The following is a 24,923-nucleotide window of genomic DNA, read 5'->3' as shown; positions in this document are numbered from 1 at the left end:
TAAGCCTGCATATATAAACATATATCTACATATACACCTATATAGATATAACCTATACGCAAGTGGATCGTCCAGACCTGTCAGGTCCATAGTGACAGTAATGTGTTGTGAACGTGTATGAACATGTACCGATATCTACCAGGAAAGTTTAGGGTCGACATGAAACATAGTAAATGTCGACCGGAAGGAATATTAAGCGACAAAATTAATACCAATAAAAATCTTGGGAGCCCGAGGGGTCTGGGGAAATTATACCAAATAATTTGATAAGACCTCCCCTACATATCCCTATAAATATACATATATACATATACAGGTATAGGGCAATTTTTTTTTTTTTACACGGGAAATACCGTTGATGCCGACAGGGCATCCACCATCGACTGTATCTTCGCTATCATGTTTTATGTTCTAGACATACGAACTGCTAATGCTTCATTTCCCGAAATAAGCTTCGCCATGTCCTACGAAACCGACAGTTAAACCCACAGCCGCTCATGACCAAGCCCTCACATCTGCCGACTTATGTCGACCAACTGATAGTGGGTTAACAAACAGGGAAACAGGGAGATCATGCCTTATTACAAGGAATATGTATACAATCCCAACCTAATGCTATATGTCACCCCTATAGCATTAAAACACTGTGCCCCCCTTCCATCTTCCTTCACAGCAAGTTCTGGCGGCAGTAGCGGGGATCTTGAAGAAAATGTCGCTGACTCCTTAGAGAAAGCTAAACTCGGCCCCTTACCGGAGCCTTACCGTCTTATCAGTATATTGGCTGGCTCTTCTAACCAAGTCCCTCAGGGCGCCCCCCCCCCCCCCCTTGCGTCCTGCACCAGAGAAATTGGTTGGTGTGTGGGAGCACCGGGGCGGGACCGCTGCTATGGGGAAGAAAAAAGGAGCAGTGTCCCAACCCGCGTAGTCGGGGGTCCGGGACACGGAACCCTGTGCCGCACCAATCGTCCGTTCAGGGCGCTCCCCACTCCGTGGGAAGCAGCGGCGGGGAGGAGAAAGCGCGTCGCACACAAACACGCGCTGTCGGGGGTCCGGGACACGGAGCCCCCGGCTGTGGCATACAAAGTAATAAGCTGCTCAGGGCGCTCCCTCCCCAGCGCCCTGCACCCGAGGGAGGCAGCGCCGGGGAAGAGAGGCGCGCAGAGCGCAAACACACCGCTGGCGGGGGTCCGGGACACGGAGCCCCCGGCCGCGTCATTACAGTAAAAAGTTGCTCAGGGTGCTCCCTCCCCAGCGCCCTGCACCCGAGGGAAGCAGCGGTGGGGAAGAGAGGCGCGCAGTGCACAACACGCGGTGGCGGGGGTCCGGGACAGGGATCCCCTGGCAGGGTCAAAATAACTGCCTGCACCAGCCCAATAGTAACCTGTTACACAGGGCGCTCCCCCCCCCCCCCCCTTGTATGTCATCGGCGGGGGGTTAATGGTGCGTAGTGCGCTTTACAATGCTGGCGGGGGAAATAAACACGGTGCTCCCAGCACGTAACACATTTTTAAAGCCAGACTAAGTCAAACCTCAGTAACCTGCCGCCCAGGGCGCTCCCCCCCCCAGCGCCCTGCACCCAGTGAGTGCTGTTGAGTGGGAGCATGGAGCACCGCGCGACCGCTGTACCTCCGTTACTGAAGTCTTCTGCCGTCACTGAAGTCTTCTGTTCTTCTAATACTCCCCCGACTTCTTTCTTCTGGCTTCTGTGAGGGGGTGACGGCGTGGCTCCGGGAACAAGCAGCTAGGCGCACCAAGTGATCGAACCCTCTGGAGCTAATGGTGTCCAGTAGCCGAGAAGCAGAGCCTTGAAACTCACAGAATTAGGTCCTGATTCTCTCCCCTCAGTCCCACGGTGCAGGGAGCCTGTAGCCAGCAGGTCTCCCTGAAAATAAAAAACCTAACATAAGTCTTTCAGAGAAACTCAGTAGAGCTCCCCTAGTGTGTGACCCATCACTCCTGGGCACAAAGTCTAACAGAGGTCTGGAGGAGGGGCATAGAGGGAGGAGCTAGTTCACACCCAGTTTAAGTCTTTATAGTGTGCACAAGCTCCTGCGGATCCGTCTATACCCCATGGTCCTTTTGGAGTCCCCAGCATCCTCTAGGACGTAGGAGAAATGAGACTTATTATCTGGGTACCTGAGTTAGTGCTAAGTGAGGTGTAGGTGTACCTGGGTCAGTGTGAGTATATCTGAGTGCTCAATGCTGAGCGAGGTGTAGGTGTACCTGGGTGAGCGCATAGGTGGCTGGGGGTGGGGGTTTATATAGGTGCAGGGGTCAGCAGCGGTGCCAATGTGGTTGCATAGGTGGGGGTAGGGTGGCTATATGGGTGCAGAGTTGGGGGAGGGTTGTGCAGGGGAGCCTGTGTGGATGCATGGGTGCCTATATGGATGCGAAGAGGGTGCAGGGGTGCATAGTTGGGGGATGGGTGGCTATATGGGTGCAGAGTTTGGGGGAGGGTGCTGAAGGTGTGCTCATGTACAGAATGGGAGAGCGGCTTGTCCGGTGGCGTATGCACGTCCGTGATGGAGACGCGCCCCATTCTTGTGAATGGGAGAGCGTCTCTGTGCACTCCCGGCATGACTAGGTGGACGGATCGCCCAGTCACGCCGGGAGTGCACGCCTGCGATGGAGCCGCCTCAGATGAGCGTGGCTCCATCTGTAGCAGAAAATTGCAGATGATTGACAGTTACCTCTGCTCAAGCCACAGATTCTGCATTGTGCCATATTAATAACTAGCAGTTTCTGATTTTCATGCTTGTACATTTAAATGAGTGTTAAAAATGTGGTAAATCTATAAAGATATACATTTGAGACGTCTTAATGTAAGTAAATATTAATCCATAGTTCTTGGCGTTACCCGAGAAGCACCCGTAGCAGCAGGGCCGGTGCTAGGGTGTTCGGCGCCCCCCTGCAAACTATAAATTTGCGCCCTCCCATATTCCTTTGGCGCGCGCCGGGGAAAAGGGGTGTGGTCTCACAAGTAAGGGGCATGGCCACACAGTAGTACCCCCATTTAAAATTACGCCACAATGTAGCACAATCTTATACGTAATGCCCCACCCGTAGTAGTAGCGTCCTTATACGTAATGCCATCCCAGTTGTAGTAGCGTCCTTATACGTAATGCCATCCCAGTAGTAGTAGCGTCCTTATACGTAATGCCATCCCAGTAGTAGTAGCGTCCTTATACGTAATGCCATCCCAGTAGTAGTAGCATCCTTATACGTAATGCCATCCCAGTAGTAGTAGCGTCCTTATACGTAATGCCATACCAGTAGTAGTAGCGTCCTTATACGTAATGCCATCCCAGTAGTAGTAGCGTCCTTATACGTAATGCCATCCCAGTAGTAGTAGCGTCCTTATACGTAATGCCATCCCAGTAGTAGTAGCGTCCTTATACGTAGTGCACCCCCAGTAGTATTAGCGTCCTTATACGTAATGCCATCCCAGTAGTAGCACCGTCCTTATACATAATGCCCCCCTAGTAGTAGCATCCTTATACGTAATGCCCTCCCCTCAGTAGTAGTAGCATTGTTATACGTAATGCCCTCCCGGTAATAGTAGCGTCCTTATACATAATGCCCTCAAGTAGTAGTATCATCCTTATACGTAATGCCCTCCCCAGTAGTAGTAGCGTCCTTATACGTAGTGCACCCCAGTAGTAGTATCGTCCTTATACGTAATGCCCCCAGCCCCAGTAGTAGTAGCGTCCTTACACGTAATGGCCTCCCCAGTAGTAGCGTTGTTACACGTAATGCCCCCCTGTAGTAATAGTGTCCTTATACGTAATGCCCCCCAAGTAGTGGCGTCCATAGAGCGCGCGCACAGACATACCTCACACACACAATTCACACATATATACACACACATACACACCCACCATACACACACACACACACACACACACACACTTCTCTCACCCACCACTTACCTAATCCAGTCTCCCTCTGTGCAGCAGCCAGGTCCGTGTAGCTCCGCCCCTTATGTGACATTTAGCCACGCCCCCTTCCATCCCGTGTAGCTCCGCCCCCTTCTGTCCCGTACTCGGCGCTTGCCTCTCACACAGATGAGATGAGGTGAGGGAGGAGGTGTTTCATGATGCAGGTGCCCGCTGCCACTGCCTGTCATACAGTGACAGACACAGCAGTGGCAGCAGCAGCAGCAGGGGGTACAGGACGGCGCAGCAGGGAAGGGATGCAGAGCAGGGGAAGCGCCTATCCGTCCCTGGCGACTCCCTGCACTGCATCCCTTCGCTGAGCGGGTAACGCCGGGCCTGCGTAGCAGATACAGTAAAAAGTGACAGGATTATTTTTGTAGTTTATTAAATTCTACACAATCCAAATTTTGATCCAATTGTCTGTTTGGCCGTTATAGTTCACGTATCAGTAGTGACATCATTATGTCAACCTCCTTTTCATCCCCTTAGGGGAGGTTTATTAAAATTCTGATTACATAGTTTTCCTATTTCCCACCTGCAGAATACCTACAGTATATTGTATTTCACCTTCCTAAAATATCAGGAAGTAAGAGAATGGGCGGGATGTACTAAAGCAAAAATGCGGTAAAACCCCCGAAAACGGGGGTTTTACCGCATTTTCATATTTACTAAGACCCTACCGCAGCGTTTTCGGCGTCCAGGGTTTCGCCATCTCTGGATGGCGAAACCCTATAGAAGCCTATGGGCTTCTTTTCGCCGACCGCCGCAACCCGCCGACACCGTCGACCCCCGCCGCAGACGCCGACCCCCCTTCCCCCTGGCTTACCTTCCTCCAGGCTGCCCTGGACCCGGAAGGTAGTGTCCTCCTCCCCCTAGCAACGCAGCCGGACGTCCTTCCGGCTGCAGGGGGGAGGAGGAGGTGCCGGGGGCAGCCTGCTGCTGCTTCCCGGCATCTAGCCAGTGTGGGGACCCTGGGGAGGTGACGGAGACCCCCCGCAGACCACCTAACAGGTATCGCGGGGGGCCTCCGTCACCGCATCGCGATGTTGATCGCATATGTTAGTACATATGCGATCAACATCGCTGCGGTAACCGGCGAGGGGCGGCGATGTATGTTAATACATCCCGCCCTTAGTGAGTCAGTCAGCGAGTGAGGGCTTTTGCATTTATATATATATATATATATATATATATATATATATATACACACACACAAACACACAGGACCGGATTAACAGTGGGGCGGATGGAGCTGCAACTCCAGGCCCCCATTGCAAATAGGCCCACAGTAGGAGACTGACAGCATTGACAAGAAAAAAAAAAATTCCTGTCTCAGACTGTCAGCAGCTGTCCTTCCTCCCATGCCTCCCTCCCTCCCCAACTCCAGCACTCTCACCAAGATGAGTCACAGGACGGTGCAGGCAGTGTGGTGGATGCCCCTCCCCTCCAGTCTCTCCCTCTCCGGGGTCCTGACTGAGCCTGTCACTCACAAGCTCCGCCCCCAGACTACACGAGGAGCTCCTGCTGCTGCTGCTGCTGCTTGAAGCCTCGTAATTGTAAGTTATATGATGGCTTCATGATGAGTAGCATTGATTGGATTGTGTGCTGTGTGTAGTGTTTGTGTGTGTGTACTGTGTGTGTATGTATATGTGATGGTGTGTACTGCATGTGTGTTTATAGTGTTTGTGTGTACTGTATGTGTGTGTAGTGTGTACTGTGTGTATATGTGGTGATGTATGTGTGTGTACTGTATGTGTATGTAGTGTGTACTGTGCGTGTGTATATGCAGCGGTGGGGGGTGTACTGTGTGTAGTATGTACTGTGTGTGTATATATATATATATATATATATATATATATATATATATATATATATAGTGGTGTGTGTACTGTGTGTATATTTAGTGGTGTGTGTGTGTACTGTATGTGTATCTAGTGTATACTGTGCATGTGTATATGCAGCGGTGGTGTGTGTGTGTATATGGTTGTGGGTGGGTGTGTGGTCTGTGTGTGTAGTGTGCGCATATATGGTGGTGTGTGTACTACGTGTGTATATGTTGTAGTGTGTACTGTGTGTGTATGTGGTGTGTGTAATGTGAGTGTGTATATGTAGTGGTCTGGGTGTGTACTGTGTGTAATGTCTATATGTGGTGTATGTGTGTGTATACTGCATGTGTGTAAATGTAGCGGGTGTGTGTACTGTATGTGTGCATATGTAGCGGTAGTGTGTGTGTGTGTGTATATATGTGGTAATGTGTGTAGTGTGTACTGTGTGTGTGTATGTGTTGGCGTGTGTGTATGTACTGCATGTGTTTGTAGTGTGTACTGTGTGTGTGTGTGTGTGTGTGTGTGTGTGTGTGTGTGTATGTGTTGGCGTGTGTGTATGTACTGCATGTGTTTGTAGTGTGTACTGTGTGTGTGTGTATGTGGTGGTAGACAGGGATTAAAGTGAAACAACAAATGAATCCCTAGCGCTTACCAGGCCACCAAAACTGTTTGGCCAATGGCTATATTATTGTATGTATAATTCTCATATAATGCTGCAGTACAGTGCTGCCAGGGATAAGTCACAACAAAAAAAGGTCATAGGAATACCTAGGGCGTGCCATAACAAATTTATTAAAAATGAATATTACTGTACATACACATTATGCACACATAATAACAATAGATTATTAAAAATATATTATATGAACAATTGAACAAGACTTATTTTATCTTCAAATAATAAAGGTTACCCAGTAAGGGTTTATGGACAGAAATCCTTAATCGATGGTATCCAATCCTAAAAATGTGTCATATAGAATTTTTGTTTCAACATTTGTATTCTGATAAAGGGCCTAATTCAGATCTGTTCGCTCGCTAGCGTTTTTCGCTGCACAGCAATCAGGTCAGAACTGCGCATGCGTATGCACCGCAATGCGCAGGCGTGTCGTACGGGTAAAAAGAGGATCATTGCTGAGCGATGGATTTAACGAAGAATCCATTCTCACGGCCGATCGCAAGGAGATTGACAGGAAGGGAGCGTTTGTGGGTGGCAACTGACAGTTTTCAGGGAGTGGTTTGAAAAACGCAGGCGTGTCCAAGCATTTGCAGGGCGGGTGTCTGACGCCAATTCCGGGATCGGACAGGCTAAAGTGATCGCAGCGGCTGAGTAAGTTCTGAGCTACTCAGAAACTGCACAAACTGTTTTTGTACAGGGTGGCTGCACAGGCGTTCACACACTTGCAAAGCGAAAATACACTCCCCTGTGGGCGGCGACTATCTGATCGCAGCGCTGCAAAAAATAGCTAGCGAGCAATCAGATCTGAATTAGGCCCAAAGTTAGTGCTTATTTATTCAAGCAATGTTAGTCTCTGGAGAGAGGGCGTCTGACTGTACGGTTCAAATAGGTAAATGTATTATAGCCGCACGCATCGTGCCACTATATGACTTTCTGCTTTGCCTCATTACCGAGGCAAAGCAGGAAGGGATATCAACAAAGATGTATTAACATCTTGTCTGCCGATGCGCTTCCCCCCGTCAATGTTCTCCTGATCGCACAACGCATCAGCTCAGTGCTGACGTGCTGTGTCTCCTGCCTGGCCAGCTCCTCTGCGCATGGGCAGGATCTTACTACTGACGAGAGAACCCCAGCGCAGTCCGGAGCCGGCACCCACCACAGGCAGGGACAGCTCCATCCCTGCTGTAGTGTATGGGCATCGACAGCTGCAGGTGTCGGAATGGTCAGCGATGCTGACCGTTCATACATTGCCCGCACATATCGGCCTGCTACTGTATCTTTTAGATATCCGCACCGCAGCCATCATACATGGGGGAGAAGTGGTATAGTGTACATAATGTGCGCTGATACCGGTTCTCCCCCATATTGCCAGTTCATATATTTACCTAAAAAAGAGCACGGCGCTATGCTGCTCCACCTCCTAGATGTTAAACGTATCCCCACAGCAATGATGTAACGGAATAACTTTTACGCTGACAAAAGGAGGTCACCGGGGCTCTGTATGTAACGTCCCAGCGCTATGCTCCACCTTTCATGGTTGTGGTTACTGTACAAAGTTACTGTATATCCAAGATGCTGTTAACCAACATTGGGAATGGAGAAGGCTAGCAATGCTGCCAAAGTACTTTCTCTAACGTCCTAGTGGATGCTGGGGACTCCGTAAGGACCATGGGGAATAGACGGGCTCCGCAGGAGACTGGGCACTCTAAAGAAAGATTTAGTACTACCTGGTGTGCACTGGCTCCTCCCTCTATGCCCCTCCTCCAGACCCCAGTTAGAATCTGTGCCCAGCCAGAGCTGGGTGCCTTTAGTGAGCTCTCCTGAGCTTGCTAATAAGAAAGTATTTTGTTAGGTTTTTTATTTTCAGAGAGCTTCTGCTGGCAACAGACTCTCTGCTACGTGGGACTGAGGGGAGAGAAGCAAACCTACTAACTGCGGCTAGGTTGCACTTCTTAGGCTACTGGACACCATTAGCTCCAGAGGGTTCGAACACAGGATCTTAACCTTGGTCGTCCGTTCCCGGAGCCGCGCCGCCGTCCCCCTCGCAGAGCCAGAAGACAGAAGCCGGCAGAAGCAAGAAGACATCGAAATCGGCGGCAGAAGACTCCTGTCTTCACATGAGGTAGCGCACAGCACTGCAGCTGTGCGCCATTGCTCCCACATTACACCCACACACTCCGGTCACTGTGGGGTGCAGGGCGCAGGGGGGCGCCCTGGGCAGCAATTAGAATACCTCTTGGCAAAAAGACACATATATACAGCTGGGCACTGTATATATGTACGAGCCCCCGCCATTATTTTGACACAGAAACGGGACAGAAGCCCGCCGCTGAGGGGGCGGGGCCTTCTTCCTCGGCACTCACCAGCGCCATTTTCTCTCCACAGATCCGCTGAGAGAAGCTCCCCAGGCTCTCCCCTGCACGGTAGAAGAGGGTAAAAAGAGAGGGGGGGGGGGGCACATAAATTTGGTGCAAAAACAATATATACAGCAGCTACTGGGTTAACACTAAGTTACTGTGTAATTCCTGGGTCATATAGCGCTGGGGTGTGTGCTGGCATACTCTCTCTCTGTCTCTCCAAAGGGCCTTGTGGGGGAACTGTCTTCAAATAGAGCATCCCCTGTGTGTGTGGTGTGTCGGTACGTGTGTGTCGACATGTCTGAGGTAAAAGGCTCCCCTAAGGAGGAGATAGAGCGAATGTGTGTGTGAGAGGGTGTCTCCGTCGACAATGCCGACACCTGTTTGGATATGTGTAAGTGCTAAGGTGAATTTATTGCACAAAAGATTAGAGAACAGACAGGAAATCTACCCATGTCTGTCCCTATGGCACAGAGCCCTGCAGAGTCTCACAATGCTCACTATCCAAAATAATAAACACTGATATCGACACGGAGTTTGACTCCAGTGTTGACTATGATAATGCAAAGTTACAGCCAGAATGGCAGAAAAGTATTCAATATATGATTATTGTAATAAAAGATGATTTGCATATCACTGATGACTCATCTGTCCCTGACACAAGGGTACACATGTTTAAGGGGAAGAAAGCTGAGGTAAATTCCCCTCCTCTCATGAGGAAAAAGAGCGGGAATCTCCAGACAAGAGACTGCAGCTTCCCACAAAGTATTCTCAGGCAGTAGCCTTTCCCCACTAGGGCCAGGATGTGATGGGAATCTTCCCCTAGGGTGTCACGTTTGCCCAGAAGGTAGCCCTAGCTATTCTCAGGGATCCTGCAGATAGCGTGCACATTCTGGTACACTACTCAGACCAGCGATTGTGTCGGCATGGGTTTATAGCACTGTGGCAGCGTGGACAGGTACCTTATCAGCGGAGATTGAGACCCTAGTATACATATAGATATGTATAGGTATATATAGAAATATATATATATTAAAGATGCTGTCTTAAGAGATATGTATATATATAAGACATGCCCAAAGAGACGTGTATACTGGGTCCTAGAGTCAAAGCTATGTCGATTTCTGCTTGACGTCTTCCTGTAGATTATGCAATGGACAGATAATGCCGACTTAAGAGGCATATGGAAGGCTGAGGATTGTGTGAAGGGTTCTAGGACCTGGTCTCCACAGCTATAGTTGGTAATTCTGATATTTTGCCTTATACTCCTGAACAGCCTAGGAAAGCACGGCATTATCAAATGCAGCCTTTCGAATAAAGAAACAAGAAAGTGCGAGGTGCGTCCTTTCTTGCCAGAGGCGGGGGGCAGAGAAAAGAAGCTGCACAACACAGCTAGTTCCCAGGAACAGAAGTCCTCCCCGGCCTCTACAAAAATCCACCGCATGTCGCTGGGGCTCCACAGGCGGAGCTAGGAACGGTGGGGGCACGCCTTCTTAAGTTTCAGCCACAAGGGAGTTCACTCCCTGTTAGATCCCTGGGCAATAGATATCGTGTCTCAGGGATACAAGCTGGACTTTGAGAAGATGCCCCCTCACCGACGGCCCTGCCGGCTTCCCTCCACGAGAGGGGAACAGTGTTAACTGCAATTCACAAATTGTATCTTCAACAGGTGGTGGTCAAGGTCATTATTCGACCATGTTGTAGTCCCGAAACCAGACGGTTCGGTCAGATCCATATTGAATTTAAAATCCCTGAACATATACCTGAATAGGTTCAAGTTCAAGATGGAATCGCTAAGAGAGGTCATTGCAAGCCTGGAAGGGGGAGATTTTATGGTGACTTGGGACATGAAGGATGCATACCTTCATGTCCCCATTTATCCACCTCATCAGGCGTACCTCAGAATTGCGGTACGGGATTGTCATTACCAATTTCAGACGTTGCCGTTTGGTCTCTCCACGGCCTGGAGAATATTCACCAAGGTAATGGCGGAAATGATGGTGCTCCTGCGGAAGCAAGGTGTCACTATTATCACATACTTGGACAATCTCCTCATAAAAGCGAGATCAAGAGAGCAGTTGCTGAACAGCGTATCACTTTCTCTGGGAGTGTAATGCAACACGGCTGGATTATATATATTCCAAAGTCGCAGTGGGTTCTTACAGCTCATCTGCCTGTCCTAGGCATGATCCTAAACACAGACCAGAAAAGGGTTTATCTCCCAATAGAGAGAGCTCAGGAGCTCGTGACACTGGTCAGGAATCTACTAAAACCAAAACAGGTGTCAGTGCATCACTGCACTGGAGTCCTGGGCAGGAGGGTGGCATCATACGAGGCCATTCCTTTCGGCAGGTTCCATACGAGGGCCTTCCAATGGGACTTACTGGACAAGTGGTCCGGATCACATCTTCAGATGCATCGGTTAATCACCCTATCCCCCAGAGCCAGGGTGTCTCTCCTGTGGTAGCTGCAGAGTGCTCACCTTCTCGAAGGTCTCAGTTTTGGCATTCAGGACTGGGTCCTAGTGACCACGGATGCAAGCTTCCGAGGGTGGGGGGCAGTCACACAGGGAAGAAATTTCCAAGGACTGTGGTCAAGTCAGGAGACTTGCCGTCACATCAATATCCTGGAACTAAGGGCCATATACAACGCCCTAAGTCAAGCAGAGACCCTGCTATGCGACCAACCGGTTCTGATTCAGTCAGACAATATCACCGCAGTGGCTCATGTAAACCACCAAGGCGGTACAAGGAGCAGGGTGGCGATGGTAGAAGCCACCAGAATTCTTCGCTGGGCAGAGAATCATGTAAGCGCACTGTCAGCAGTATTCATTCCGGGAGTGGACAACTGGGAAGCAGACTTCCTCAGCAGGCACGACCTCCACCAGGGAGAGTGGGGACTTCATCAAGAAGTCTTCGTGCAGATTGTAGGTCGGTGGGAACTGCCACAGGTGGACATGATGGCATCCCATCTCAACAAAAAGCTACAGAGGTATTGCGCCAGGTCAAGAGACTCTCAGGCGATAGCTGTAGATGCACTGGTGACACCGTGGATGTTCCAGTCGGTTTATGTGTTTCCTCTTCTTCCTCTCTTACCCAAGGTGCTGAGAATCGTAAGAAAAAGAGTGAGAACAATACTCCATTGTTCCGGATTGGCCAAGAAGGACTTGGTACCCGGACCTGCAAGAAATGCTCACAGAGGGCCCATGGCCTCTGCCTCTCAGACAGGACCTGTTGCAACAAGGGCCCTGTTGTTCCAAGACTTACCGCGGCTGCGTTTGACGGCATGGCGGTTGAACGCCGGATCCTAGCGGAAAAAGGCATTCCAGATGAAGTTATTCCTACGCTGATAAAGGTGAGGAAGGACGTGACAGCAAAGCATTATCACTGTATATGGCGAAAATATGTTGCTTGGTGTGAGTCCAGGAAGGCCCCTACGGAGGAATTCCAGCTTGGTCGATTCCTGCACTTCCTTCAGTCAGGAGTGTCTATTGGCCTAAAATTAGGGTCCATAAAGGTCCAGATTTCGGCCCTATCCATTTTCTTTCAAAAAAGAACTGGCTTCACTGCCTGAAGTTCAGACGTTTGTTAAAGGAGTGCTGCATATTCAGCTCCCTTTTTGTGCCACCAGTGGCACCTTGGGATCTTAACGTGGGGTTGGGTTTCCTGAAATCCCACTGGTTTGAGCCACTTAAAACCGTGGAGCTAAAGTATCTCACGTGGAAAGTGGTCATGCTGTTAGCCTTAGCTTCGGCTAGGCGTGTCAGAATTGGCGGCTTTGTCATGTAAAAGCCCCTGTCTGGTTTTCCATATGGACAGGGCAGAATTGCGGACTCGTCCGCAATTACTGCCAAAGGTGGTATCATCTTTTCATTTGAACCAACCTATTGTGGTGCCTGCGGCAACTCGTGACTTGGAGGACTCCAAGTTGCTGGACGTAGTCCGGGCTTTGAAGATTTATGTATCCAGAACGGCTGGAGTCAGGAAGACTGACTCGCTGTTTATCCGGTATGCATCCAACAAGTTGGGTGCTCCTGCTTCAAAGCAAACTATTGATCGCTGGATCTGTAACACTATTCATCAGGCTCATTCTGCGGCTGGATTGCCGCATCCAAAATCAGTGAAAGCCCATTCCGTAAGGAAGGTGGGCTCTTCTTGGGCGACTGCCCGAGGGGTCTCGGCATTACAGCTTTTGCCGAGCTGCTACTTTGTCGGGTTCAAACACATTTGCAAAGTTCTACAAGTTTGATACCCTGGCTGAGGAGGACCTTGTGTTTGCCCATTCGGTGCTGCAGAGTCATCCGCACTCTCCCGCCCGTTTGGGAGCTTTGGTATAATCCCCATGGTCCTTACGGAGTCCCCAGCATCCACTAGGACGTTAGAGAAAATAAGATTTTACTCACCGGTAAATCTATTTCTCGTAGTCCGTAGTGGATGCTGGGCGCCCGTCCCAAGTGCGGACTTTCTGCAATACGTGTATATAGTTATTGCTTACTAAAGGGTTATGTTATGTGGCATCCGTTGAGTGATGCTCGTTTGTTGTTCATGCTGTTAACTGGGTATGTTATCACAAGTTATACGGTGTGATTGGTGTGGCTGGTATGAGTCTTACCCTGGATTCCAAAAATCCTTTCCTTGTAATGTCAGCTCTTCCGGGCACAGTTTCCTTAACTGAGGTCTGGAGGAGGGGCATAGAGGGAGGAGCCAGTGCACACCAGGTAGTACTAAATCTTTCTTTAAAGTGCCCAGTCTCCTGCGGAGCCCGTCTATTCCCCATGGTCCTTACGGAGTCCCCAGCATCCACTACGGACTACGAGAAATAGATTTACCGGTGAGTAAAATCTTATTTTACCCACGATGCGGTGGGGATAAGTGTAACATTTAGGAGGTGGAGCATAGCGCCGTGCTCTTTTTGAGCCGTACAGTCAGACGCCCTCCCTCCAGAGACCGACATTGCTGCAATAAATAAGTACAACTAACTTTAACGGAATACAACTATTGAAACTAAAATTCTATATGGCACATTTTTAGGATTGGATACTATCGATTAAGGATTTCTGTCCATAAACCCTTATTGGGTAACCTTAATTATTTGAAGATAAAAGGAGTCTTGTTTCATTGTTCATTTAATATATTTTTAATGATATATTGTTATTATGTGTGCATAATATTAATTTTTAATACATTTGTTATTGTGCTCACTAGGTATTCCTTTTACCTTTTTTTGTTAGGGGTTAAAGTGGGTCGGAACGGGGCGTCAGTTGTATGTGGAATAAGCAGCACTGCTTGCATGAGCATTTATTATGGGTATAAGCGGCACTGCTACAGCGGCATTGTTATGTATATAAGAGGCACTGATACCGTGACCATTCTTATGTGTATAAGTGGCACTGATACTGCTGGCATTATTATGGGTATAAGAGGCACTGTTACCATGGCCATTATTATGTGTATAAGCGACACTGATACTGTGTGGGCATTATTATGTGTATAAGCGGCACTGATACCTTGTGGGCATTATGGGTATAAGTGGCACTGATACTGTGGACGTTATTATGTATGTAAGTGGCACTGCTACTGTGGAAATGTATTATGTGTGTAAGAGGCACTGCTACCATGGGGAATTATTATGTGCATAAGGGGCACTGCCATCGTGGGCATTATTATGTGTATAAAGGGCATTGCTATTTACAGGGGGTTTCCTTTTGTTTGCTAACTTTCACATTACACTGTTGATATAAGAGAAGTGGAGATGGCAAATAAGGTGACTGAAGGAGGGCCACACCCCCACACCACTGATCATGCCCCCTACATCACTATCCGCACCCTATGTGGCAGCACACAATTAGGCCCTTTGTAAATTTCAGCTCCAGGCCCCATGTGGACCTTAATCTGGCACTGTATATATATATACACAAATAAATAAAATGGCCAGTAAACCGATACCCTAAACATTTACCATCCGCAGAATTAGACGATCTAGGCTGGTTTTCCCTATACAATGGAGACCATGTGCAATTCAGTGCTGTTCAGTTTTGTCTGGTGAAGGGGAGTTACCTGAAACACGTAACATGAACACTTATATGAGGTTTGTCTGGTGAACTAGTGATTTTGTCTTACATGCTAATTACCACTTGGCAAATGTAAAAGATATTTAGTTTATTATGTTCATCTACTGAAAGTGCGTCAGACTGAGACCTCCGTCCACTGGGTCAGAGCACCAGTGTGATAACATCATTTCATTTTTGTCAGTTATTTGTATACACAACAGGGAAATGTAATTGTTATCCTGCACAAATTGTGTCTAATAAGGTCCCAGCCACTTCCTGGCATCCATTATGACATCACACGACACATCATAATGGAGCTATGGCTAAAGGGTGATGTCATAGACTGTATCCGTTTCAGTCTTTTGAAAACGAGTTTTATGGTAAGAACTTACCTTTGTTAAAACTCTTTCTGCGAGGTACACTGGGCTCCACAAGGAATGGACAATGGGGTGTAGAGTAGGATCTTGATCCGAGGCACCAACAGGCTCAAACCTTTGACCTTCTTCCCAGAATGCATAGCGCTGCCTCCTATATCACCCCGCCTCTCTGCATAGGAATTCAGTTTTTAGTTAACCAGTCCAATGCAGTAGCAGGAAAAGAGACGACAACGGTTAGTAGCGACAACACAGCATTCTCACGACAGGGGACGTGTCAGCGGCACATGCCATACCAACCCAAAGAAGCTAAGTGCGTCAGGGTGGGCGCCTTGTGGAACCCAGTGTACCTCGCAGAAAGAGTTTTAACAAAGGTAAGTTCTTACCATAAAACTCGTTTTCTGCTGCGGGGTACACTGGGCTCCACAAGGAATGGCCAATGGGGATGTACTAAAGCAGTTCCTTATGGGAGGGGACGCACTGTAGCGGGCACAAGAACCCGGCGTCCAAAGGAAGCATCATGGGAAGTGGCAGTATCTAAGGCATAGAACCTTATGAACGTGTTCACAGAGGACCACGTAGCCGCCTTGCACAATAGTTCAAGGGTCGCACCATGTTGGGCCGCCCAAGAAGGTCCAACAGACCGAGTAGAATGGGCCTTAATGTGATCAGGAGCAGAGAGACCAGCCTTCACATAAGCATGTGCAATCACCATTCTAATCCATCTGGCCAGAGTTTGCTTGTGAGCAGGCCAGCCCCGTTTGTGAAACCCAAACGCAACAAAAAGAGAATCAGATTTCCTAAGAGGAGCAGTTCTCTTCACATAGATACGGAGAGCCCGTACCACATCCAAAGACCACTCTTTGGGAGACAGATCAGGAGAAACAAGTGCCGGAACTACAATCTCCTGATTAAGGTGGAACGAAGAAACCACCTTAGGCAGATAGCCGGGACGAGTCCTAAGAACCGCCCGGTCACGGTGAAATATCAGATATGGGGAACTACAGGACAAGGCACCCAAATCCGACACTCTTCTAGCTGAAGCAATAGCCAGCAGAAACACCACCTTAAGGGAAAGCCACTTAAGGTCAGCTGAACCAAGAGGTTCAAACGGAGACTCTTGTAACGCCTCCAAAACCACCGATAAGTCCCAAGGAGCCACAGGCGGGACATAGGGAGGTTGGATACGCAACACGCCCTGAGTAAAGGTATGCACATCAGGTAAGGTCGCAATTTTTCTCTGAAACCACACCAACAAGGCAGATATTTGAACCTTGAGGGAGGCCAGACGCAGGCCTAAGTCCAGGCCCTGCTGAAGAAAAGCCAACAACTTGGCTATACTAAACTTGGAAGCGTCATAATCATTAGATGCGCACCAAACACAGTAAGAATGCCAGACCCTATAGTAAATCTGAGCCGAAGCCGGTTTCCGGGCCCGAAACATAGTTTGAATGACCGCCTCTGAAAACCCTTTAGCACTTAAGACGAAAGCTTCAAGAGCCACGCCGTCAAAGACAGCCGGGCTAGGTCCTGGTAGACACAGGGGCCCTGAACGAGGATGTTTGGGCGTTGTGGAAGTAGAATTGGACGCTCTGACGATAGGCCTTGCTGGTCTGAGAACCAGTGCCGTCTGGGCCACGCTGGAGCTATGAGAAGCAGAATTCCTTTTTCTTGCTTGAACTTCCGAATTACCCTGGGCAGGAGTGACACCGGAGGGAACACGTACGGCAGCCGAAACCTCCACGGTACCGCCAGCGCATCCACGAATGCTGCTTGAGGATCCCTTGTCCATTCTCCGAAGACCGGAACCTTGTGATTGTGTAGAGACGCCATCAGATCTACGTCTGGAAGGCCCCACCTTTCCACTAGGAGTTGAAACACTTCTGGATGGAGGCCCAACTCGCCGGCATGCATGTCCTGACGACTGAGAAAGTCCGCTTCCCAATTCAGGACTCCTGGAATGAATATTGCCGATATGGCCGGTAGATGGCGTTCTGCCCACTGTAGAATCTGTGAGACTTCCTTCATTGCTAGGACGGCTTCGAGTGCCGCCTTGATGATTTATGTAAGCCACTGTGGTGGCGTTGTCAGACTGTACTGGCTAGGTTCAAGGCACTGTAGACCGCCCGCAACTCCAGAATATTGATTGAGAGGATGGACTCCTCCTTGGTCCACCGCCCCTGAAGGGAGTGTTGCTCGAGCACGGCGCCCCAACCTCTTAGACTGGCATCTGTCGTCAACAGGACCCAGTCGGATATCCAGAACGGACGGCCCCTACACAGTTGTTGGTCCCGGAGCCACCAGAGCAGCGACAGACGGACCTCCGGAGTCAATGAGATCATTTGAGACCTGATCCGGTGAGGCAGGCCGCCCCATTTGGCTAGAATCAGCCTCTGGAGAGGGCTAGAGTGAAATTGAGCGTACTCCACCATGTCGAATGCTGACACCATGAGGCCCAGCAACTGCATTGCCGAATGTATCGACACTTACGGATGAGATAGGAAGCAACGAATCCTGTCCTGAAGTTTCAGGACTTAATCCTGAGACAGGAACAACCGCTGGTTGTGAGTGTCCAATAGTGCTCCCAGATGCACCATGCTCTGAGCAGTGATCAGGGATGACTTCTTCCAGTTGATGAGCCACCCGTGGGCTTGCAGAAACCGGACCGTCACATCTAGATGACGCAGGAGAAGTTCTGGGGAATTTGCCAGGATTAACAAGTCGTTCAAATACGGCAGTATCCTGACCCCTTGACGGTGGAGTACCACCATCATCACCACCATGACTTTTGTAAAGACTTGCGGAGCCGTTGTTAAAACAAAAGGTAACGCCCGAAACTGGTAATGGCAGTTGCCAATCGCAAATCTCAGGTATTGCTGATGAGACACTGCTATAGGAATATGCAGGTAAGCATCCTGTATGTCCAGGGAAACCATGAAGTCCCCAGGTTCCAAGGCCAGAACTATGGAGCGTAGGGTTTCAATCCGAAACTTGGAAACCTTCACAAACCTGTTCAATGCCTTGAGGTTGAGAATGGGCCGGGAGGACCCATTCGGTTTCGGGACTAGAAACAGCGGAGAATAGTACCCCCTGCCCCTCTGCGCAAGAGGCACCTGTACCCAGGAGGGTCTGTACCACCGAATGTAGAGTGTTTGCCTTTGTCTTGTCCAATGGGACATCTGTCTGGCAAAATCGATGAGGGGGTCGGTTTTTGAAGGCTATGGCGTAACCTCGAGTGACGACTTCCCGTACCCAGGCATTTGAAGTGGTCTTCAACCATTCCTGGGTATACCCTAGAAGCCGGCCCCCACCCTGGGATCTTCCCCAGAGGGAGGCCTGCTCCGTCATGCGGCAGGCTTATCTGTCTTGGAAGCTGGCTGACCGGCCGCCCAGGCTCTTTTGGGCTTAGGCTTACCAGGTTTGGAAGTGCGGGCCTGCTTGTTGTACGCCTGACCTTTTGCTTTACCTGAAGGACGAAAGGGGCGAAAGGAAGTACCTTTAGCATTCGACACAGAAGGAACAGTACTTGGCAGACAGGCAGTTTTGGCAGTAGCCAATGCAGCCACAATCTTATTTAAATCCTCCCCAAACAGAATATCTCCCTTAAAAGGGAGTACCTCCAGGGTTTTTCTAGAGTCCAGATCCACAGAACAGGATCTCAGCCACAATATCCGGCGAGCCAGGACTGACGCAGAAGAGGCCTTGGCTGCCAGGATACCGGCATCAGAAGCCGCCTCTTTAATATAACGAGAAGCTGTGACAATATATGACAAGCATTGTCTAGCATGGTCAGAGGAGATTTCAGCATCTAACTCCAAGGCCCATGCTTCAATGGCCTCTGCAGCCCAAGTAGCTGCAATAGTGGGCCTTTGTGCAGCACCCATGAGGGTGTAAATCGCTTTCAGACAACCCTCCTCCACACGTTTATCCGTAGGCTCTTTTAGAGACGTGACGGTGGTGACCGGTAGAGCTGAGGAAACCACCATCCTAGCCACATGTGAGTCCACTGGAGGAGGCGTTTCCCAATTCTTAGACAGCTCCAGCGCGAGGGGATAGCGAGCCAGCATCTTCTTTTGAGGCACAAACTTCGTACCCGAGTTTTCCCAGGGTTCCTCACGTATATCAATTAGGTGGTCAGAGTGAGGTAAAACTTGTTTAATCACCTTCTGACGCTTGAACCTATCTGGTTTCTTAGGAGGATCGGATGGCTCGGGATCATCCGTAATCTGTAAAATTAACTTAATAGCCTCCAAAAGATCAGGAACATCCACATGTGAACCACCCTCCCCATCAGCCATATCCGAGTCAGAACCTGTGGGGTCAGTGTAAGAGCCGTCTTCATCCAACGAGGTGTCAGTGACAGCAGTGGATTGTGAGGAGACAAGCGCTCGCTTAGAGGACCCCTTGGACGTAGGCGAGCGACGGTCAGACTTTTTAGTAGTCAGGGACTGGTTCAACTTCTTTATTTGAGCAGATAAATCGTCCGCCCACGGCGGGATAGCTGCAGGGACCACAAACAGTTGTACCGGCATTGGGGGTCCCATAGGGGGTGTTAGTTTATGAACTAGCGTATGCAGAAGCGTGGAAAAAGCGTCCCACGGCGGGTCATTATTTGCCCCCGTTGCCACCGTCCCACTGAGGGGCAAGGAGCCCCAGAACCAGAGCCCAAAGCTGCTATATTCTCCTCACAGGTATCTGCGGCTTCAGCAACACCGGCAGTGTGTTCAGCCCCAGAACCGTTACCCTCAGAAGCAGACATGATATAACTTGCAGTATCAGGTACAATTTGTCAGCAGCACAATACCTCTAGCCCAAACCCCTGCGCAGTGCAGTCAGCACCAGCAGAGATAAAGGAGAGATATGGTGACTAAATCACAGAGAAAAATACGTAATACAGTATATCTTTGTGAAAATCCTATATTAGATAAAACCTGACGCACCAAGCCCCCTCAGGTTATAGAATATAGGGATAGCAGGTTGAGTGAAACACACGAAATGGACACCACTCAGCTATCAAATGCACACACAAATAGTAACAGTCTATACAATGCAGATGTTATTACTAAAAATAATACTGCACTGGACTAGCTTACACAGCTATATAACAATAGATATAACAGTACACAGTTAAGGCCCATACACATTAGACGATGTCGCTCTGTGAGCGACATCGTCTAATGTTTCCCCGGGCCGGCCGGCCGGCGGGCGACTATGCACACTGAGCGATATGACAGCTCATATCGCTCAGTGACGTCACACCCCCGTCAGCCCTGCATGAAGGTCGTGGACGACAGTCCACATCCTTCATGCATGCTCTACCGACAGCAACGATCTTTGCCGACCCGCGGGGCCGCGCATCGTCCGTCGCTGGCGACATACACACTTAACGATAAAATGAGTGACGTCGCTCAAGGAGGGGGAAAATGAGCGACGTCGCTCATATAATCGTTAAGTGTGTACGGACCTTAAGAACTGGATGTATATCACAGGGTAATTGTACTAGGAAACCCTGACTAAGTGCACTCTTTCTTAACTAACACTGACTAAAAAAGGCAGGTAGAATACTTAAGTGTCTTGTAAAGTCAAAGCACTGACAACCATGCGGCTTTACATAGGAGGATTTGCCCAAGCTTTCCCAGGAACAGTGAGCTGAGGGATAATGGCGCTGCAGACACTGACAGGGAGTGAGGGAGAGACAGATATGCAGCTCCAGGGCGGGAACATTTGCAGAAAATGGCGCCCTGGGGCTGGGGGAGGGGCTTTAGGTCCAAGCTCTATCCCCCTACTGGCAAAACCACCGGGTACTGCGGGCTATAATAAAACGGTTTATAGAGAAAACCTGACCTGTCCCATGCCCTGGTGATCTAGTGGGATCGCCTTTACTGCCACAGTGTCCAGCGCGCGCGGGCCCGCCTCCCACTGACCGCGCCGGATCGCGATAAAGACCCACTTACCACCTCCCGAAGCGCGGCCACGCGATCCCGGTGAGAGCTCCCGTCGTATGTGCCTGACAAGAAGAAAACCGGACCCTCCTGCTGTAGTTACCCGGCAACCAGGGCTCGGGAGTGTACAGCGCCGCTGGGGAGAGCCGGAGCTGCAGCCGTGAATGTCCACTGACATGTAACACTACTGCTGCCCTTGAAGTCTTCACTTTTTTCCTCAGAAAAAAAGCTCTTCTTAGGCCTGCCTAGAGCTACTGCAGCACCAACTACAAAACTGAGATCCTGTGCAGGGAGGCGGAGTGATATAGGAGGCGGCGCTATGCATTCTGGGAAGAAGGTCAAAGCTTTGAGACAAAGGTAGTTGTCGGTGGATTAAGACGTGTCTTCCAGATGCTGTCGTTAAAGAAAATGTTCTTGATAATTCTATTGATTACAGGTGACATAGGTGCTTCAATTCAAACAACTGAAAGTCACTTGGCCCAAGAAAATGGAGAAGCGATGATTTATTATGAAGAGTTTAATCCAACATCAGAAAGCATAGCAGAAACACTGCCAGAAGGACCACCAGGAGAAAGTGACATCAAATACTATTTTGATGAGCTGAAAGAAAACCTGAAGACAGAGAACACCAATTTTCTGATGACTGTCTGTGCAGCGATTGCCATCATCACTATCGCGTTCACTGGCATAGCTCTGGGCATTTTTCTGCTTTATAGACGATATAGATCAAAGTCTGCTTTTTACAAGGGTTCAAATGACATCGATATTGAAGCTGGGCACCCTGAAACACCTGAACCTGCAGGTGAATAGTCTGGCGGGAGAGATGTGCCAGTCACAGAAGTGCGCGGGAATACTTTCACCTTTCCTGAGCCCTTCTGACACCTTGGGAATCTTTAGGCTGGAATTTCACTACTCTGTGTTTCTCCCTGCCACTCTGCTTGGGCCTCCTGCAGTCATCTAGCCTCCTGCTCTCCATCGCTGGGTGATCCCAGCTGCTGTTTGTGGAGGCTACTGCACATTATACATCCCTGTGCAACATTGATCCTCTCCTGGACCTACTGGGAGATACAAAGAGATATCCTACACTTCTCTGCTGTTACCTCTGCAATCTTGAGTTCCAGTTCCAGACAACTCTCTGGACTGTCACGGTAAGGTATTGCTCTTATTGACATTCTGTTCTTCAGCTGCCTTTACCTCTGTCTCCTCCTGATAGCAGTCTCCTGTGCCCTAGCTGACATTTAGTAAATGTGTGACTTTTGTTCCAGCGATTATGAGCGAAAATCTGCGCTTAAGGGCGATTTGTAATGTCACCCAAATCGATTCTTAGTAAATTTCCCACAGGAGAGTGTAGAGGTAGAGCGATATCACCAGCTGGGAGACTGCTGTACAGGGCTCTTATAGGGACACACTAGGCTGCTGTATTATAGTAATTTCCATTTCCATATGTATTATCTTTTCTCTAATACTACCACCTTTTTTCTACCTGCACCATGTCACATTTTAGCTGTTTTACCTTCTGTGTAATATTACCATCATTTTTTTCTTTTACCTTGTTTGTCAGTTAGTAACACCTTTTCTACCTTCACCTTTTAACCACCCTTATATTCATTGTATCTTTTACTCTACCCACAGTGTGCCATCATACAGCAACATCACCAGGAATCCATTCTTCCTAATGTGGTGAACTGAGAATGCGGAGTCTACAGCAGAACATCATTTGTGAAAGGGACTATAAACAGACTTTCTAACAACCATTTGAAAAGGACAAGGTGTAAGATATGAGGTCTTCCTTTGTCTCAGCCTTTCACAAAAACAAAATAAATAACAATGGTTTACTAAAATGATTTCAAATGTAAAATGAGAGGTATTATCTGGGTACCTGAGTGAGTGCTAAGTGAGGTGTAAGTGTACCTGGGTCAGTGTGAGTGTACCTGAGTGCTAAGTGAGGTATAAGTGTACCTGGGTCAGTGTGAGTGTACCTGAGTGCTAAGTGAGGTATAAGTGTACCTGGGTCAGTGTGAGTGTACCTGAGTGCTCACTGATGAGTGAGGTGTAGGCAGGGGTGGATTGGGATGGAAAACCAGCCTGGGAAAATTCTGGAAGCAGCCTTTATGGAGGTGGGGTCTTAAAAGGGGGTGGGGTCTGGTCAGGTGGAACTGAGTCTTCTTTGCATCTTTCGCTGCAGTTGGGTCTGCCACTACAAAGCTGTCACCACCGGTTGCACCTTCTTCTAGGTGCAGATCATCCATCTGAGTATGGTCTCCAATGCTAGCAATTCAGCGTCTCTGCACCAAGCCACTTTCAGCAACAAGCCTGCAAAATTCCCATACTGCGCTACACCTGCATCTGATTAGCCAACACCCTGTAACACAACAGGAATGACCAACACATTTTCTATGCACTTCTTTGTGTGTGTTAATCTGTATTACACCTCTGTACGAACACCATCAGGATTTATCTGTCGTGCAACTCCAACAGAAAACATCTCTCTATTGTATGCAATATCGCCACTGGTCAGATACGGAATCAGGCCCATAATGCTGTATACCATGCCATAGTGGTGCTTGCTATATAAATACTACAACAGGGACATGAATATTTATATACTGTATATGTACAAATATATGGGATGTAGTTACTTTGCCGGCAGTCATGATACCGACGCCGAAATCCCGATTGCTGATAATGCCGGGTAAAAGGGGCTATTCCATCCCACTTGTGGATGTCCACGACACCAACAGAGTGGGCATAGAATGTGTGGCGACACAGTGAGCCACCGAGCCCGCAAGGGACTCTTTGCGCTCGCCACACTGCCGACATACTGGCGCATGAGATGCCGCTGATGGTATACTGATGGCCGGCATCCCGGCCACTGGTATATCATACCCAACCCATAGATATAGAGAATAAACCGCACCCGGTTTCTTATAAATAATTGGGTGCAGGGTCATGAGTGAACAAACAGGTCACTTCCTCAGCTCCAAGAATGGCCAATGAGCAAGCAGAGACCAGCACTCCAGATTCTGCATCCAAGTGTATTCACATCATTTACTTGTGGGCAAGCAAATACATCAAGTCATTCTCAATGTATACTTATCAGCAATACAAACTGAGAATCAATATCAAGGCATAGGCCAGGGATGGGGAACCTTCGGTCCTCCAGCTGTGGCTGAACTACACATCCCAGCATGCCCTGCATCAGTTTTAGCATGGCCAAATAGCAAAACTGTAGCAAGTCATGCTGGTATGTGTAGTTCAACAACAGCTGGAGGGCCGAAGGTTCACCACCCCTGGCATAGGCTATGGCAGACGCACACAGCCAGATCCTCTCCCAACAGCTGTTTTGGTGTGCTACCACCTTCTTCAAGGGTCTGCCATACTATGCCCTTTAAAAACATAGCTTAAATATCCCCAAAATTAAAATAAGTGTGCTCACTTGCACCTGAACAACTTCATAAATACGCTGGATTGTTGCGATTCCACTTCCGAGTGGCAAAACCAACAAACCTTTCCCCATGGGGTGGACAGAATGCTCATTCTGCCATCCCGGAAGTGACGCCACGGGACCCACTGAATACATAACAACAAGTACAAAAACATATATTAAAGTGCAAAAAAGCTTCTTTTAAAGAATAAAAAAGCCTGAACTGGCATTGTAGCAGGCACATCATTTGGTGAACAATCTCATAATGGCCCTCATTCCGAGTTGTTCGCTCGGTATTTTTCATCGCATCGCAGTGAAAATCCGCTTAGTACGCATGCGC

The 24,923-nt window shown here is 48.9% G+C and overlaps 1 protein-coding gene and 1 long non-coding RNA gene across 2 annotated transcripts in view; one reads left to right on the top strand and one right to left on the bottom strand.

Moving 5' to 3' along the window:
* MALRD1 (MAM and LDL receptor class A domain containing 1) overlaps window positions 1–24,923 on the bottom strand; it is a 1,363,691-nt gene that overhangs the window by 386,772 nt on the left and 951,996 nt on the right. The gene's annotated exons all lie outside the window — the stretch shown is intronic.
* Window positions 21,610–22,990, top strand: LOC134928824 (uncharacterized). Its single transcript, XR_010178039.1, has 2 exons — window positions 21,610–22,307; window positions 22,792–22,990. It is a non-coding gene; the product is annotated as an uncharacterized LOC134928824 (long non-coding RNA).

The sequence above is a fragment of the Pseudophryne corroboree genome, chromosome 5 (genome assembly GCF_028390025.1).
Source record: "Pseudophryne corroboree isolate aPseCor3 chromosome 5, aPseCor3.hap2, whole genome shotgun sequence".
In the NCBI taxonomy this organism is placed as follows: Eukaryota; Metazoa; Chordata; class Amphibia; order Anura; family Myobatrachidae; genus Pseudophryne; species Pseudophryne corroboree.
This window is presented reverse-complemented; position numbering and strand designations above follow the sequence as displayed.